Consider the following 20127-nt stretch of genomic DNA (forward strand, 5'->3'; position numbering starts at 1 on the left):
TGCTCTGCGGGGCGCATGTAAAATCTCTGCAAACAGTCCCAGTGTGCTTATAAAACCTCAGGTCACTGACAATTGCAGTGCTCATTTGCTGTGGCCAATTTAGCGCTAATAAGCTGAAACTGGGCTTCAGGGATTTGTTTCCATGCTATGTAAACTCCCTTTAGAAACACATTCCCCAAAAAGAGATTGCAACCTAATAGATTTTTTTTCCCCTTCTCCATTTTTGTAAACTGACTTGTAGCCCATTTCGGAAGCATTTCCCCATTAGCGGAATCGCAGTTTCCATCTTGGTCAGTGCGGGTCTTCCACCAGGGGGCAGCCCTCCTGCCAGCAGGCCTACTGGCCACAAGAGATGGAGAAGTACCCGACCCCAGGTTGTCCACTGTCTGGGGAGTGTGGGTAGCCACTGTGTCTTCTGGGCAAATCCAGTTGCTTTCACATGCTTGTCGCAGACCTGGGTGGGCACACACGGCTTGCATAGCTGAGCACGGGCTCCGTGCCGGGTACCCAGGTGGGTCTTCATGCCCTTGTCTCTGAGGCTCTCTATGGGCCTGCCCCTTAGAGATGCACACCCACTGCCTCACAGATGGCGGACAGCCTCCCTCCACCCCAACCTAGTGGGAATGAGCCCCCTAGAAGCCGTGGATCATTCCCATGGCCTCCAATCAGAAGTCACTCCATTTGTGACTTGCTTCCCAGGGACTTGGAGGCAGGCCCAGGCCTGCAGAGCATCACGCTCACATGTCCTGCATGTTGGGAGAGCTGATCAGCCACCAGGCCTCGCAGCTTCCAAACATTTGGTACTAAATGGAAAGGGGGCTCTTGTACTCTAAGCATGAATCTCTCTCTCTCTCTCTCCCTACAGACAAAGCCTTACCAGAGTTGTCAGCTTGAATCCCCCGGTAAATGCTGACATGTCAGATTTGACTCACATAAGAAGTCCTGGTGTTCTCACCAACCTCCTTGAGGCCTGGGGACATGGAAGGAAAAGCACCCTAGTTCCAACCAAAGCAACATTTTACCAGCAATCTGGCAGCACATTCCTCTTCATCCCCATGGGCTGATTATGGAGTGCAGTTGCCTAATTGTTTGTGATCTGCCAAAGCCGTTAGGGGTTTGCTAGTACTTTGAATGTTCTGCCAAAAACTTCTCTCTAGTTCTGGGCAGAGACACCCAGAGACACCTTTTGGGCCAACTTCCTTTCGTTACATTCAGCCAAAATGCAGGCTGTCCTGAGAAAATGTGCAAAGTGACGGGGGAGCAGGGAGGCTGGGAGAGGTGGCCTTGCGAGAAGTTACAGCTGAGAGCCCGGCTCTGCTTTCTCAGCTCCTGTCAGAAAAATCACCACTTTGCAGTCCATGCTCATGACACTTGAAAGGTAGTTGAGGCAGTTCAGTCCAGTCACTCGGTGGCCAGGACCTGTGAGGACAGTGGTCGGTCACCCCGGCACTGTGGTGGCAGCAGAAATCTGCCCATTCTGATGGCAAGTTGTGCTATTCTGTGGCATGGTAGGCTGCCATGAGATTGAAAACTACCATCTTCCTTCTAGAAGGAAGGTTTCATAGTGTACAGTTTGTACATGCACGTGTGCAAGAAGAGAGAGAACGATGATGGTGTGTGTGGGTTTATGTTGACTCTTAACCCAATGATTTCCCAACCTTCTGACTTTGATGTAAAAAATATAGACTAAGTTAGAATTAAATTATTGGCAGAGGACTAACCCTGCCAGGTGTTTGGCCTCTGTCTGGCCTATGTGTCAGGACCCCTGTCATTGCTCACGGTTTTTACCCGCACCCACTGGACAAAACCCCATGCTTTCCAAGGCACAAGCTGCCTCCTGTTTCCCTAATAAATGATAGCATGTACTGTATCCATTTATGCCCATCAAGGCCTTAGCGCATATCCTGGATGTGCTGAAAGGGAATTGGCAAATAAAAGAAACACCTGGTGGCCAGATCCCCCTCGCTGAGGTGTTCTCTCTCTGACCCAGCTGGGAGGCAGGCACTCGATTGTCGCTGAGTGAGTGGAGAGATCCCCCCACAAAGAGGAAGGCCAAGTCCTCCCTAGGGATTCAGGAACATGAGGACTCTCTCCCTCTGATCTCCCACTGCCAGACTATCTTTATAGGCAGTGTGGTCTCATTTAGGGGAAAAAAGTAAGTCCCCCAGTACAAGAAATTGGGAGGATTGTATACTGTTAATTCTTTGGCCACTTCTTAACATCAGCCAGGTTCATTTTTCCACATTTATGTTTCAGTTTTTCTCCAATTTTACTGTTTCATCCTTCCTTGCCCGTAGTTTCAGATATCCAACAAGAGGGGGGCCAGTGGCCAAGTGCCAGAAGGTGAGGTTGGCAGCATGACTTATGGACAAATCAAAGGACCGAGAGTTTATACTTTAGGAGACAAGATGAGGAAGGCAAAGACTGGTATTTAAGCACTTGAAGGGTCACCACTTAGAAGAAAGATTAGCTCCATGATGGGTAAGAGCTGAAAGGAGACAAAATTTCAGAAACCATAAAGGAAGACATAACTAACAATTAGAATGCCCGTTTGTCCAATTCATCTCAAATGAATATGAATTGAACATTGACTATATAAAGATGAATAAAATCCTGATGATCTATGATCCATAATTCTATGGTTTTCTTATGTTAAATCCAAGCTTCCCTATAATTATACTTAAATTACCACCTGTCTGACAAGTCATCTCCATCTTCACTGCTCAAGCAAATTTGCTGGGATACTCTGCAGGCAATTGAAATATTCTCAGCTCTCTGTTCATTCCTGTACTGTTCACCAGAATGTTTTTGCCCCTTTGAGCATGATTTTTAGATTCTGTTTTAAAGGCTTGCTTTAACTACCTGATTTTTAGTTGCTCAGTTCCTCTGAGCTACCTCTATACTCATGCATTTTAGTGTTGAGTGTACCTAGTTGCCACAGTATTGATTTTATTCTGTTGAGTGCTCTGCCCCCAAAGGACATCTGACCCTCCTTCATGTCCATCCCTCAGTAGAGAGGGGCATCCGTGAACTGTGCCCTGGGATAAGTTCTGTAGGAATCCTGAAATCTGCTGATACAGATTCTTCAGCCTCCTAGCCATCTAGGCCATTGAAGGATTTTAGTGTCCAGAAGACTGACAGAAAAAGGGGGTAATACAAGACTCCATACTAGATTTTACCAATTTTGATGGTTATCTAAAACTCTATAGACCATTCAGATATTATAACAACTAGAATGTTGGGACAGATGTGTTGATAATAAACTTATTAGACAAATAATAAAACAGTATAAATAAGTAATTGATGTTATTGTTGTATCTTTTTTGATCATTTAATTCATATATTTATGTAGTGCCCAAGATCTCCAATGGCCTGGGGAAGATTCAAAACACCATGATTGGTGGCAGCTGCCTCAAAAAAGGAATTGTGATCTTGGGTACTCCTGGGATTACTTTGAACATGACATATGGTGGATATGCAAAACATTTTTAAACTGTGAAGCACTGCATAAGGTGTCACAAGGAAATCTAGATCACAGTATGGCATTTATAACATTTCTATGTTTCATTTCAAGTGGACTTAAGTCTTGTCACATATATTTATTGTATATTAATGCAAAGAGAGCAGACATTCTGAGAGTCAGGGCTTTCTTTATTCTTTCCTCATATCACCCAGACTATTTCCACTTTACCTGTGTGTCCAATTGAGACTGTCACTTCTTCCTCCCATTAGGCGTCTTGGCTGCCTATCCGGATGCAGGTTCAGGTCTCTTTGTGCCTGCTGTGCCGCATCATCTTAGACTTTTTTCTGTCATTGAAAACATGATGTCATTGTCCAGCCCGCTTTTACATGCCACATCCTTCTAACACTCTAGCTGGAGGGTGCTTAGCTGGGTCTCTCCACACAGAAATTACGTGAAGAAAACTCTGGAAGCAGAACATGGATTAAATTGTTGCAGCATAGATCTTATGGACAATATAATACAATAATGTTAAAATCAAGTGTTACCATGAAATGTTATGCTACTTTTACTATAATGAGACAGTCCTCAACTTGGAAGTCAGGCCTGGACGAAGAATTCAGTCTGTCCTTGAGTGACCTCTGCTGGTCAATCTGGTATGAAGTTGTGTTTAAACCTTGTACCAAATAAAAGAAGAATGCTAGAGAATTCTGAAATGATGGCCAAAGACCAGTGAGAGGAATACTCAAACACCTTTGTTTCCTTCCGATACCCTCATTTGGAGCTTCACATGTGTACTAAGGCATGATGCAAACCATTTACTCCTCTCATCACCCTGTGCAGGATTATTATGAACTTTTTACAGAGGGAGAAAGTCACTGTCAGAGAGGTTGAACAACTTAGCTGAGGTCACACAGCTCATAAGTAGTAGAGACAGTATTCCAGCTCAGGGTGTCCAGTCCACAGTCCACAGCCCAGAATTTCCCTCTGCTGGGGTTTCCACTTCTGCTTCCAGGCATCTGCACCTTCAGACAGATGTTGGGATGATAAATAAGGATGCACAAATAGGTCCTTTCATGGAGGCTGTTTCAGGGTTGGGTAGGGGGGAGGGATGAGATGTTACTATCATCTTATTTTCTCCATAATAAAATAACATCTGCTATCATCTTTCTGTTAGTGTAGCCCAGGAGCTAAGCCCTGGCTTCACTAATTTGTGGATTTCGTTTTTATTTCCATGATTAATATTGTCAAATTTTTGGCAAGATCTTGCTTCTGAAGTTGTGGGTATGGAAATTATTTTTATCATGGAGATCAGTATCATAATAGCAAGCATCCAGCTGCTTTTCTGGGCACAATGATGTTTAGCTTCCCGTGCCTGCCCATCAGGAGTTGACAAGTAGGCAAAGGCAACTTATAAATGGGGGAAAATGAATACTAACACTTTCCAGGTGTGAAATGGGTGGTAAAGGAAGAGAAAGGGAGATAAACTTACAGAAAAGACTTAACCTCTAAGGCCGGTGGAACTTAAAGAAACAGAGGTAGGACATACAGACAAAGGGAGGAGATGAGGAAATATACAGAGATGAGAGCAGTAAGCTGCTTGGGGGCTAGAAGGGGCTCCAGTAGTTGGGGATTAAGGGCATTGAGGCTGGAGGGGGAAACTGAGGCCAGACCCTAAGACATGGAGAACAAGGTAAGGAGATTACCTCACTAAGAGGATGATGGATTCCTCTCATGACCTTAACAAAAACTGTAGAAGCTTTCTTTCTGGGACAGGAACCAAACTGACAACACCTTAAGATGTGTTTCAACCCTTTGAATGTTTATGCAAATGTTAGAAAAGAAATTAAATAAATTATATTAACACCACACGTTATTGATTGCTACTATATGCCAGGCAATGTGCTAAGCACTTTATGGATATTGTCTCCTTGTACCCTCAAATTATCCTGTGAAATAGATATGATCATTTTACAGATGAGGAATTTTAAAATCCTTGACCATATACGTATATATGCATTAACCATGTGTGTATCTACATCGCAAGTTTTCAGTCTTGGAATTCAGGTTCCCTTGTTTACTTTGTGATGGGTCATTCACTCTTAGACATCTAGCTCTCCTTTCTCTATAGAGGCGACAGTACAGAAAAAGGGTAAACTGTTAACACTGAGTTTTCTTGGGATACTTAGGTGGTAAAGGAACTCATGGCTGCCGTTTTGAATATTTCCAGATGGTGGCGCTACTTCACCAGTGATTCCACGTTCTCTAGAAGTTTTAGATAGGGTTGGATGAAATGAAAGTTCAGGGGAATTTAGCATGCACAGATTTTCTCATCGATGATTTTATCAGGGTCCATGACTTTTTTGATAATATATTTCATTAAGTAATACAAATAAGAATAAGTTGGAAAGTTAAAAATGTTAAAACTCTTGTTTTCGACCACATTCAGCAAATTGTTCAGAAGTTCTCCTAAGTAATCATTACAAAAGAAAAACCCATCATGGTTTGGGGTGATTTTTCTCTTACTAGAAGCTGAGTTCTCTATAGAATATGATGTTGCACATAAGAAGCAAAACCAAACACATATCCAACAAATTAAAGAGGGGAGAATGCTAATAACCTCAGCCTAAGTATAAAATGAATTCTACTTGTAAAATTTGATAAAAACTTTCCTTGAAAAAATGGAAGTTTCCTCCTCAGAGATATAGTCACAAACTTCACTGAGAGATTTTTCTCTTTTAATTTTGCCTTATTTTTTTTTCTCTGAAAAGGCTTTGAAGTGGAATATTTTAGTATTTGTTGTATTGGTGAATGGACCTGATTTTGATTCCTGTACACGTTTGCAGGCAGAATGGTTAAATATTTGATGTTTTTGCATCACTCTCTTCAGAGGGCCCTGTCTCTCCTTTGTTTTATTAGTAATGCTAACGCTAGTAGACCCATGGCCCTGGAGAAGGGGACTTGCATTATTTATCCTCTTGGAAGTAGCTTTAAAGTATTATTTCCCTTCCTAAACACTGCTTTCTAAATGCTGTCTCTGATTACACAAAATTTTCAGTTTGTCCAGATAACCGTATATTTTAAGAGACATTTTCAAACAAGTATATTCAGGAACTCAAGTGTTCAGGGACAAAATACAGCCCTCTGTGCAGCATCTAGAAGTTAAGTTGCCTCCTAATAAATATACAGCGTGTGTAACTGCAGGCCTGGGAGGTCTGTTTGTGATCGTGGGAGTTAACAGCATAAATTCCAAGGGAATTCAGAGAACAGAACTTAAAATAACACCAGTAAAGTCATACTAACTGCAGCATACTCAACACAGCCTGTTTAATGTGGTGTGATTTTTATTAGGTAATGTGTTGTACATTAAGCCAGAAGACAAAAACAACTAAATAGGCAAAACTTGGGATAATCTCTTTCTAAATGTTTAATGAGAAATAAAGCTGAGAAAACCACTCATCTGAACTGGGTAACAAAGAGATTTTGTGTAGGGTTTTCCTAGCCTTGTGCTGTTGTCAGATAACTAATATCAGCAATCAGGTTTCTAGAATTCATCTACTGCGCTTAGCTGACACACTCTCTTCACGTTCACAGTGAGAGCACCGATGCTAGCAGACACATGCTTTCACTGCTGGAGTCCCCAGCATCACCCTGGGACAGGTTTGTATTTCTTGCAGAAGATTATCTTTATTTACCCAAGTCGTGGGTCAGCAGAAGAAAACCCAATGCATTAAAATGTCACAAGGCCATTGACCTTTTTGAGTTGCCAATCTGGGGTTCTGCATTAGCTCTTGTTCAAATCAGAAGTTCAAGACCTGCTAGGCTTTCAGTGGAAAGGGGGGTGGCCTCGCTGGGATATTTGATATTTACTGTCCATATTTGGGAAAAACATGAATACAGATATGTCCATTTCATTCACTTTATCAACTAAGTGGAGAAATACAAAGTGTGTCCGAGAGGAATGTGTACAAATTCTTTCCTTCTCTTTTACGTTCTCTCTTCATCTCACTTGCCTTCATTAAATGTGATCAGCTAGCTGAAATACTTCTATTTATCAGTGAGTATGTAAAACTTTTCTACTGTTAATATTCTGCATCAAGATCCCTTATTACAATGTCCTTTTAGGAAAAAAAAATCCCTGTAAACCTTCGTCCCACTGAGAACATAAAATTAGGACACTGAAAGTTGAGCAAATGTAGATGATTTACTCTGTTGCATTAATTGAATGAGATGGCTATTTGATAATTAAGTTTTCTCTAAGAAGTAGATACATATCTGTAGATACTTTGATGAAAGTAAAATACAGCATTTTTGTATTCTAGATATTTTGTGGGGGGGAAGTACTTTCTAGTAGACAGAAGAAAGCACTATTTACTTTTCTAATGTCCAGCTAGTATACATTACCTATAAGTGGAAAAAAGTAATTCTTAATGATTCCGCTATGAATGTTTAGGTTTTGGCACTCTTTTATTTGTCCTGCATTGAATGGAACTCACAATTAATGAGGTCCTGATTTGCCCTTTCAAAAGCAATAGTAGTTATCTGGTATAATTGCTTGATACGACTAATCTAAAAATGCAACAATGAATTAACTACTTGTTATCAATGGAATTCATATTTCCAAAGTATAACATTAGTGAAATCTCAAGCTCTTTCTCTGTGCTTGCCCTCAAAGAAAGTTTACATTAGATCTCTTAACTGCTGCTGTATTTTTCCCTTACAGCTTTCACTAAATAACTAGGGGTGGTCATCAGACAATAAATTCTCTTTGATATCTCTTCCAATTTCCTCCAAGATAGAGTGCAGCTTGCCCCTGAGAAATTTAAAACCCTTTTGTTTGTTATGGCTTAAATTGCCTCCTGACTGTTTTTTTCCTGAGTACTCGCGGCAGATAATAGTAAGAAAAAATGAGACTGCTCTAGAGAATATACCATTTAAAAATATATTTTCACCACCCTAATTCCCTTTCGATATAATGTTCCTGTTAGTGATTAAATAAGGAGTTTGAGAGTGGGTGTCGGAGTGTCTATAAATAAACTTGAGAACATGCATTGTAAAGAGCCATATTTTTACGATCTCATCTCCACTGAACAAAACAATATTTTCTGGCACCTGTACACTCAATGTTTCATGTAGTTCTTATGGAATTTCCTTTCTCCTTTTGAGATTGAAGATAATTACTGAATGTGATAGAAACTTTATAGCCATTAAAAATAGAACAGAAAAATGTTACCAGACGGCAAGTTGTTCAAAATAAATACGAAACAGGACTCCAGTCTACCTCAAACGCTGCTTGACTTTGCTGGAATCCAAAAGGACACAGGTTTCTTTCCTCTTGATTCTTAAAAAATATTTTTTTAAGAGCTTAGGAAAATATTACCAAATCATTGCTTAAATTTTAATTTAGTAGAAAATCTAACTACATGTAATTAACACTTTTTTTTGCTTAAAATGACTGAATGTTAGACTACTCAAAAGGCTTAGCTTAAAATTGTCCTGTTCCAGTCAGCGTTGGTGGTGCTATATTGAAATTTAGGCCGGTTTAAATAAAGGGGATGGCATCCAAAAAATATAAACAATAATCATCCATGAGCCCCTCGAACTTACTGACTTCTTTATTATTGGATGAGAAGAATGAGGTTTGAAATGAAATCAGATGTATGCAGTATTTGTAGGTGCTTGTTCCACTTAAGTTTGCTATGGCTTTCAAAAATCCTGATCACTTAATATGTTTATTACCTGGATGGTGGTGATAGTAACATGAGTGTATACATATGTCCAATTGCACAAAATTGCTTACATTAATTATGTGTGGTTTTCTGTATAACAATGTCCATAATGCTAGAAAAAAAATTCCTGATCTCTTTTCCTTTGTTACTAAGTGTTCAGATCTTTAAAAAAAAAAAAAAAAAGAGTAATAGCATATGGTAAATCTACAAAGATCTTTTGTAATTTAAATCTGAATTAGATCAGCTTTGATCATTGTCTCCAAATTTATCCTTTTGTAGTTCCGAAATAAGGTCTTTCTTTAAGATTTTATAATAGCACTGTATTTATTTTCTCTTACCAGCCTAAACATAACATGATATCCACAAACCCCTTTGTGGCATTATAGTAGTTGGTTTCAGAATTGTTATGTGAAAATAGGGTCCAACTCCTGGTCAGATTCTAGAAAGTAAATTTTGTTCCTTGAGCCAAGCTGTCCTTCACCAAACATGGCAAAGCTTTTCTGCTTTTTTTTTCCCCCCTGCTAGCTAATTTTGAACATTTGTTTTGTGCCAAAAGGTTACTCAGCTATTTAAATGCAATATGTCATTTAAACAACTTTGTGCTAGAAACTAGTTGTATTTTTTTTTTTTGCTAGAAGAGTAAATTCTTTTAATATTTAATTTCAAAGATTTTAAAAAAGTGTGTTAGGTTTAAATGATTTTATTTATTTATTTTCCGTCCAATTATGTTTATTGAGATAGTTAGTTTACATCACTGTATTTATTTTAGGGGTTACAGGTTAAAACTTAACAAATGTTAAGTTTTTATACCGTACCCACCACTAAAGCCACAATAATGCTCCACCATGCTCCACTGGGTCCCCTCCCTCCCCTAGGATAGCCAAATTATGGAAACAACCTTGGTGTCCAAGGACAGAGGAGTGAATCAGAAAAAAATGGAATACTACTCAGGTATAAAAAACAAAGATGAACTCTTGCCATTTTCGACAACCTGCATAGAGCTGGAGAGGACAATGTTAAGCAAAATAAATCAGAAGGACAAAGAGAAATTGTACTGAATGGTGCCACTTATATGTAGAAAGAGAGAAACAAAACAAAGGGTCAAACAAAACAAGACCAGTAACTAATTGTATTCTTATATTACAGATAAGATGGGATTTTGAATGTCTAAGTAAAGTTCAATATTGCACAGCTAGACCACAATTAGAATCAGATTAGGAGAACACTTGTGCCAAATGCTATTTTCAGTAATTTACATGAATTTGTCTCACTTAGTCTTCATTTCAAGTGAACCCAAGGGATACGTTTTCATTCTCATTTCACAGATAAGGAGACCAAAGCATAGGAGGGCATTACATTGTCACTCTGTGGTTCTAAGGTATTTTTTTCACCCCAACATATATTCTACAATAAAAAGAACTTCATGGTTAGATGAAAAAGCGAATGCTGCTTGTTCTAACCCCTTTTTCTGGCTCCTTGGTGAATATTCACCATGTTTACTAGTTGTTCTGAGAATCCCTGCAAAAACAATCTTGTTTAATTCTGTTAAACCCAACATTTCTCAAATTCATGTATCACAGAAACCAGTTTATATATTATAGCTGCTCCTGATATTCGGCAGAATTTCTCATAAGGCTAGAAAATGTCAAAATAGTGGATAACTGGTGAGAACTCCAGATGGCATTCAGCACAGTGTTGACAACCACATCTAGTTGGTCAGTTTTAATCATCCGTTGAAAGAAGGTATTAACAACAAATAGGAATATTTACCATTGGGCGAAGTTGGTAGTCTGAAAGCTGGGCCCAGGAGACATGATCTTTGGCTTTGGGCAAGAAAGTGTCATGAAGTAGGGGAGCAGGAGGCAGTGCTTGCCTCTGCACCCCACAGACTAGCTCAGGGCAAAAGCAAATCTCCATTTGACTTCATATTGTCTGCTCCCGTGGTCTCTTCTGGAAATATGGCCCTTCTTATGGAATAGGTGATGTGGGCACACCAAAGCCTTTCTGGGACTCTATGACCCCCAAATTCAGGTCTCTATTCCCTAACTCTGGTTGTCAAAGAACAGCAGCTCGGCTTTGGAACAGTTTATAAAGTTGGAACTGATTGCAAGTATGTCCTTGAGAAGACTGGATTTTCTTGCCTGCAATTAAAAACTCACGGGTCACCCACTGACAGTGGTGGCTGTGCCCATGAAATTGTGAAACTAAAAATGGCCCTGGGAGTTTTGATGAATAAGTATAGTAGATCAGATCCTAGGCAAAAAGGAAAGATCTGGAAGACAGGAGTAGGGAAGGGGGAAGGGAAGCGTAGGGGGTGTTCTTTGAATAATTACAGTGCCTTTCAAGAAAATGTTAGCATTTATCTTACTGCGACATTTGCCTCATTCATTGAAGCTGAGCTGTTTTTCTCTATTTTCAATGAGATATTGAAGGAACTCTGAACTCTGTGGCAAATGTTAACTTTTTAATGAAAACCCTTGCACACTGTGTCCCAGAGGCAGGGCCTGTGTGGGGCTATTGAGAGAAGCAAGCTAAACGAACCGCTGCTCAAAATTCCAGGAGGTTAATAGGCAAATCAGCCTAGAAATGGAGAAACCAGCTGTACTTTTTCTCTTTCCCTGCTTTTCTTACAATTCAAGGCATCTGTGCACCATCTTAGTGCACAGATATCCCATTTTTCAACTTCTGGGGGGTTTTTGGCTAAAGGAGCCATTTGTTTTTTATTATTATTAATGGCATCCTCTTTTTGACATGCTCCAGACAGCCTTGCCAGTTCAGGTCACCGAGGTGGGCTGGGGGGTAGGAATCATGGCCTGATCCCTTGACTGACTACAGCTAAAAGGTCACACCACCCCTTCATCCTGCTTCCTACTGCCATTCTGTGAGTAGAAATGGGATATAGTGAGGGATGAAAAGTCCTAGAACTGTACCATTTAAAATCTGTAAAAGACCTTAAAGTGATTGAACCCCCAGATTCTCAGACTTAGCTACATGCCAGCATTATCTGGGAGATTTCAAAGCACTGATACTGGCTCTGCCTCCAGCGATTCTGATTTCGTTGATTTTGGGTACAGTCTGGGCATGAGGACTTTAAAGAGCTCCCTAGAGAATTCTAATGTGCAGCCAACTTTGGGAGCCACTGATTTAACCCAAAGTGGCCTCTGCATTTCCATCCTTTTGTAATAAATGTTGCCCTCCCCTGAATCCCCACCCCAAGGTAAAACCAAAAAGGTCCAGTGACCTTTGCAACAAACCAAGTTAAAGATGTTTTCATTTTGTTTAACAGGACTTCTCAAAAACCCTTGAATATAAGGTACATTTGAAAAAATTCCCAAGAGGGTGCAGGGAAGGAAGAACTTCCCACATTTACTTCAGAGAACTAGGGAAGTAGTGATTTATACATCTTTGCTTCTCCACAAATGCTTTTAGTTTAAGAAGCAAACCCTAAACAGCTGGGTTTCCATGTGTACTTGGCTTGACACCCTTAGCAGAACACTCTAACACTTTGCTCCTCTATACAACAAAATTATTTTCAGTAATAAACGTGTAATCAGTAATCATTCTTTTATTGATTCTTTTGTTGATTTCCTTCAGTTGGAAAATAATTAAAAATTTTATAAGGATAAATTTCAATTGAAAAATATGATTCAAATTTAGTTAAATATTTCATGAGTTAATTAAAATTTGTACTTACCAAACAAAAATTTATACTTCTCAATGCCAACTGTTTCATCTTATAAATATTATTTTATTTTATTTTTCATTGAAGTAACATTGCTTTATAACATTATGTAGGTTTCAGGTTTATGCATTATAGCTTGATAGCTGCATATGCTACATTATAATTGCCACCAAAAGTCTAGTTTCCATATATCACCATACAATTGACCCTTTACCCAATTTGCCCACCTCAGCCCCCTTCCCCTCTAGTTACAACCAACCATTTCACTCTTATAAGTATTAAATAAGTAAAAACTCCAGTGGTCACATAGAATAACAGAAAAGGAGTAACACTTGCTCTGTTTTTTTTGCCTCTATATCAAGTGTTATTGTTGTTGATCTCAAATCCACTGTTTAGAAATCTATGTATCATGGTGCTAAAAAACAGATCTCATAGCAGGAATGATTTTAAGTGATTACAAACTTAGATGAACAAGCATAGGTGGCATGTAGTTGAGGCTGCATGTGTTGGAGTCTGGCTATGTAACTAAGAGTATTTAAAATTAACTTCCATGCAGAATACAATGTTTATGAAAAGATAGGTAACAAAAATGTGCTAATTTGAAGCATGTGTGTGTTTATTTATTTATTTAAATCAATTGCTTAGAACATAGACCGACAAAAGATTTGAGGAACTTTTTATTGCTGCCATTGTTGAGCATGGATAGAGCATGATAATAAACAGAAGACTGATGTTAGTCAGTTTTATTATTGTTTGAAATTCTTTACAAACAGTGAGCCCCCCTTTTTCTTAACTCTGGGGGCAGACCACTCCTGCCACTTCTTTCTTACACATCCTCTATATACTCAAGGTCGGCAAAAGTAACAATGGAAGTTGGAACTAAAACCCAGATCTCATTTTCAAAAGAAATAGGAAAAGATAACAAAGAAATGAAAAGATGTTCTCTGTTCATGGATTGGAAGAATTAACATTGTTCAAATGGCCATCTTACCTAAAGCAATATACAGACTTAATGCAATCCCTATCAAAGTTTCAATGGCATTCTTTAAAGAAACAGAACAAACACTGTGGAAATTTGAATGGAACCACAAAATACCCAAATACCTACACCAATCTTGACAAAAAAGAGGAAGAACAGTGATATTGTACTACTAGACTTCAATGTATACTACAAAACCATAATAATCAAAACAGAATTACAAAAACATGCAAATACCATAGACCAATGGAAAAGAATTGAGAGTCCAGAAATAAGCACACATATATGGGAAGTTACTCTTTTACAAAGGAACCAAGAGTATACAACGGAATAAGGAAATTCTTTTCAATAAATGGTGTTGGGAAAACTGGACAGTCCCATGCAAAAGAGTGAAATTTGATCACTATTTCATACCATACCAAAAAAAAAAAAAAAACTAAAAATGGATTATAAGGACTTGAATGTAAGACTTGAAACTATGAAATTCATAAAAGAAAACATAGACAAACACTCTACAACATAGGCTTCAGAGATGTCTTTGTGGATTTTTCTTCAACATCAAGAAGGAAAAAAAATGTGAGTATAAACAATTGGGACTACATAAAACTAAAAATCTTCTGCATAATGAAATAAACTATCACTAAAACAAAACAGACACCCTGAGTGGGATAAAATATTTGCACACCATACATCTGACAAGAGGCTGATATCCAAGATCTACAAAGAATTAGTAAACCTAAACAAATAGAAAGCAAATAACCCAATCAAAATATATGCCAAGAGCTAAACAGGCACTCTCCAAAGAAGACGTACAAATGGCTAGTTAGACACTTGAAAAAAAATGCTCATCATCACAATGCTCATCAAATCAAAACCACAATGAGATACCATCTCACATTCATGAGAATGACCCATGTCAAAAAGACCAGGAAAAAAAAAGTGTTGGTTATAGAAACAATATAAGTGCCCAAGGAGAGATGAGTGGATTAGGAAATGTGGTGTATATACACAATGAAATACTACTCGGCTATAAAAAATGAGGAACTCTTGCCATTTGAGACAACATGGATAAAACTAGAGAGCATTATGCTAAATAAAATTTAAAGATAGAAGGAAAAAGACAAATACTGGATGATGTCACTGTTATGTGAATTATAGAGCAACAAAACCAAGGATGGGATGAATCCAAACAAAGAGCATACCCTAGAAATCTGACTGTAGAAATGAGTCTGTCAGAGAGGAGACAGCAAAGTGTGAAGGAGGCACAATAGACTATTGGAGGATTATTGGTAACTTGGAGGTGAGTGTGGTGTGGTAACATATACCTGAAGGACATGACCCTATATCTCTAAATCATAGGCAGCATTGTAAAACATTGTTACCTCAAAAAAAAAAAAAAAAGAAAAGAAAGAAAACAGAAAGAAATTATTAACCTCTAAAAAACATGAAGCCTAGGTCTTCTAATTCCCAGATCAGAATCTCTCTGTGTCCATTTGTTTCTGAAAGGTTTTAGGTAAATAATGAGCAATAATAGTGGCACAATCTGAAATGTAAGTCAGCCAAAATGTCTATTAGTCCATTTGGTCCTGAGTATATTGAGTTTCAGATCATTTCAGCCCAGAGGTCTGGGTGACATGTGTCCCTTTAGAAAATAGAGATTCGCTTTAGCTTTAATAAGAAGAAAATTGTTATTTCATTTTATTAACAAGAAGCTTGTATCATACTGAAAAATTCATTGTCTGTGTTCAGCTTGAATATTGTATTCATTATGTTTCCTAATCTGTGTGATTACTACCTGTGTAATTTGATGTCTGGCATCTGCTATAAGAATTCTTTCAGCCCATTATATTTCCCATCTTTTTTTTGTAATGGAGGATAAGATTGGGACATGGAAAATTGCAGCAGACTGCCTAAGGCGAATTGCAACCAGCCAGCAGCTGGATGGAACAGCAAAAGATGCAAAGTTATGTGGAGAATCAGTGAAAGGTGGCCTCCAGGTCTAGGGTCTGCCACGACAGCCCTGAGCAGGAAATAGAACAGGCCAGTTTTCTAGTGTGATTGTTGGCCATTGCCAATTTATCTCCAATAACCCATGTTGGCCTTATCCATTCAGCAAATTATTAGGGTAAAATATGATGTGGGGAGTAAGCAGAGTGTAAGTGGGCAGTGCACCATGAATAGACCCTTACTTAGCATAGAGATACAAAGTGGGTATTGGCACAAAACCAACATACTTGCAGCAAATTATTTTTAGACAAATACTTAGTTGGCATGTACAAATCACAGAACAAAAATCAAATGATGCAAACTCTCTTTTTCTTTTCTCTCCATTCTCACAAGTAGCCATGCCATTTAACAGATAATATAAGTCAGGTGGTATTAAAAAGTGGCATGAGAATGAGCATTGGAATTAGACACACCTAAGTGTGAATCCTAAGTGATCCATACCACTAGGGAAATAGAACTCTTACTTCCTTGTTAAAAGGGGGAGCTATAATATCTACTTCATTGAGCTATTATAAAATTACATTATATTAAGTCATATATGATTATGTATATAATATGTCTATCTAGGTCGTGAATCATAGATGGTCCTTAATTTCCTTGAGCCTTAGATTTTTTTCTTCTCCAAATAATCGAGGGAATGATGGTATCTGCCCTTGAAGGGCTGCTGCAGGAGTTAGGCAGGTTGGTGCGTGGGAATTGCTCAGCATGGAGCACAGTGCCTCATGCATATATGTTAGCTAGCATTTTAGTATTATGTGACTGTAATGGCTTTGTTTTTGTTTTTTGATGACTGGTTTATCCCTTAGGGGTGGCCAAGTAGATTCTCTTTCAGCATCTGATTAAATTTGTTGTTGAAATTCCAACAGTCACTGTCATTAATGATACCAGTAAGAATGCTGTCTTTTCTTCATTTCCCAGTTCCTATTCTCCTGCCCACTGGCACCGAGCGAGTTCTCCATCACTGTCCTGTTAGCATTCTCTCCTTGAATAACAGAGAGAACATCCTTCTTGATTTCCTTGAGCTCCAGGATTCATAACAAGTGCTGGGAAAAGCAAGGAGGATTACTTTTCTTCCACACCAAAATTGCCCCCCAACTTGCCACCGTATGACAATGTGAGCCACTGTGGAGCAAAGCCTGATAGCACAGAGGGGACCAGTTCTGGGCCCTGCCATTGTTTGGGGCCTTCAGGTGCAATTGAAGCCTGCACTGGGGAGCCTCGGTAGGGGGGAAGAGGAGATTTATTCTGCCTGACCCTCCCTGGGACACCCCTCCCCATTAGCAAGGCAGCCAGACCTTTCTGCACAAGTCCACATTCTATCTCCCACCTCCTTCTGGTGGGAGGGGACACATTCATGCTCTTGGCTGGGATCAGACTTCCTTGGTAGCCTTGTGAAGGTCAGCATCCTTCTGCCCAGCAGTCCCACACCAGTCTGAGGAAGGAGCCCAGACTGAGAAAGAATTTACTGCTGGGTGCTAGCAGGTACACACTGTGCAACTGAGCTGGTTCTTTTCATGCTCTGGGTCTCAGTTTCCTTGATTTTAAGATAGAAATAATATAGACACATCCTGTGCAGAACCATTTAGAGAACTAAATGTATAATGTATACCATGTTTTTGGTGTGGTACCTAGTCACTAGAAGGAACTCAGTAAATATGAGTTTCCTTCCTTTCAATTCCATCCTGTCTATATTTTATTTCTCATATTTTAGTATTTCTGAGATTGGTTTGTATCTCAGATATTGTAAAATGTAGCAAAAACTACCATTTATTCACGGCCTACGACATATAGATTCTTTTCCACATATCTTGTTTAATCATCCCAATAACCTCATGGTGTTGGTATTATTCTATTTTGTTGATAAAGAAACTGAGGTTCAAGTGGGCACACAGCCAGTGAAAGGCAGGGGTAGGATCACCTCCAAAGCCAATGCTCTTTTTTAAAATTGTATTTTTTTAATTGAGGCAACGGTATACAATATTGAATATGATCGAGAACTACAGACTCACACCTCTTCAGATGTTATCACACCACACCTACCACCTAGGCACCCATAATCCTTGTCTAATCTTTTTGTTCCCTTCCCCTACCTGCCCTTTCCAGTAAAACCAGTGCTCTTAACAACTCCCAGCCACCCTCATCAGCATCAGTCAAAATTACAGAGGAGCCTTGTTTTTGCTAAAAAGCTTACCTCTCTCCCAGCACTTCCCCCTGATCACCTGAGGCCAAGGAGTTCATCGCAGACTCTCCATGTCCTCCCTAGACGTTCTGTTTCCTGTCTACTCAACTCCATTGATCTTGGGCCTAGGGATCAGTTGACTATCACATCACATGTGGTCATTATTATCTTATGGCATCTGAAAAATGTAATAATCAAGGTAAATATAATTATACAGCAATCATTATGTATCAAGCACTGTTCTGAGCCCTTGGCAGAAAACTCATTTAGCCTCCTAACAGTCTTAGAAGCTGTAAAGCTGTAAAGCCCAGCTTTACAGATTGCTTTGCAGATGAGGATGTGAGGTAGTGAGAGGTTAAGTGACTTGTCCAAGTCACACAGCTAGCAAAGTTATCTTTGTGCATTTCTGGCACCTCACTCTGAACACCCTGTATCTAAGCTCATTGTTCTCTAGTGGACAGTTACTGCCATGTCCTAATTCCCCACCCCCATGTCTCAACAGCACCTGCCTTTGACACCCTGCTTTAATATCTCACAAAAACTTAAATTGTGAAGTTAGTTATGTCACTCTCCAAAATTCCTTATGGCTTATAAAAGTTTTTCCAGGATATTACTGCTCTGTAAAGTACTAACAGGATTTCAATAGAGAAAAAAATAATATGAATATTTTGTTTGATGAAATTTACCAATATGTAAAACTTACCCACATTTGTATAGTTATTACTATGAAGTTATCTACCTTTAAGAAACGTACATGTCCAACAGTACAAGACAACTGAAAAATCACATTGCAGTGACATCCTAGGGGTTTGACTAAGCTGGGATGCTTAGACAGCATATTGCCTGTTCCACGTTATGTTGGATATTATGTATGTGATGCTTTAGATCATTTACACAGCTTGTCTAAAAATTTCTGATTATACTTGTAATATTAACTGCTGAATACTATACATGAACACTGTCCAGTAGTATTTTCTACAATGACCAAGATTTTCCCTATCTCTACTGTCCTGTACTATAGCCATTTGCTAGGCATGGCGGGGGTAAGAGGATTCACCAGAGACAGAGTGGAGAACAGGCAGACTGACTGAAGTACACTGCTGAGGGGAGCAGCTTGTGAGTCAGGAGAGGTCTGCTTTGCCATGTGGGGAGCTCCCTGGCCTGCCGAGGATTGAACTCATGCTGCAGTGGCTGCTGATAGCTTCACAGTGCTGTGCTTAACCCCTTGCGCCACCAGGGAGGCCCTGGATGGTTTCTTGCAACAACTAATTAAGCTGGATAACCCTTGTTTGCTGTGTCCTTTAGTCCAGGTCAGTGTTCCCTTGGCAAACCTGCTTCACTTCATGTTACTTTCTGCTTTGCTTTAGTCATATCAAAGTCCATCTTTTCCTTCATATGTACTCTGCTTTTTCTCTCCTTGTCATCTTTGCTCACTTCCCTCTCTGCCTTCTCCTCCTACTCATCCTTCAGATTCAGCTGAGGTCTCTGAATTGTCAGCCATCATAGTACTTCTGTTTTTTAACATGTGTTTCCCTGACTTTTAGCAGAAAGCCTATTTAGTCTCATCACAATGTCATACTCTATATATGGAAAGAATTTCTTTCATGGAACTTTTTACAAGGCAGGACTTTTGTTGAGTTTCATAGATGAATAACAGTGAAGTATTAGAAACTATCACAGTTCTCTTCCTCTGCCATTTTTCCTTCTGCCTCAGAGCAGAAAACTGTACCAAATATAATGTGTTAGTTGTCTACTGGGTTATAACAAGTCATCCCAAAAAGGTTAAAACAACAAATATTTATGGTCATAGTGTCAATGGGTCAGAAATTTGGGAGCAGTGGTTCTGGTTCACAGTGCCTCTTGAGGTTGTAATCAAGCTATCAACTGAGGCTACTGTTATCTGAAGGTTTGACTCGGGAAAGATCCATTTCCAAACTCATTAGGTTGGTTGTTGGAAGGCTTCCGGTTTTTACTGGCTGTTGACTAGAGAAGTCATTCCTTGCCATGCGGGCCTCTCAAAGGGCTGTCTGACTGTCCTTACTGTGTGCAGCATGACTTTATCCAGAGTGAGTGATTCAAGAGGGCAAGAGA

This window comes from Talpa occidentalis, unplaced genomic scaffold (assembly GCF_014898055.3).
Source record: "Talpa occidentalis isolate TD23 unplaced genomic scaffold, MPIMG_talOcc4v2.1, whole genome shotgun sequence".
Classification (NCBI taxonomy): Eukaryota; Metazoa; Chordata; class Mammalia; order Eulipotyphla; family Talpidae; genus Talpa; species Talpa occidentalis.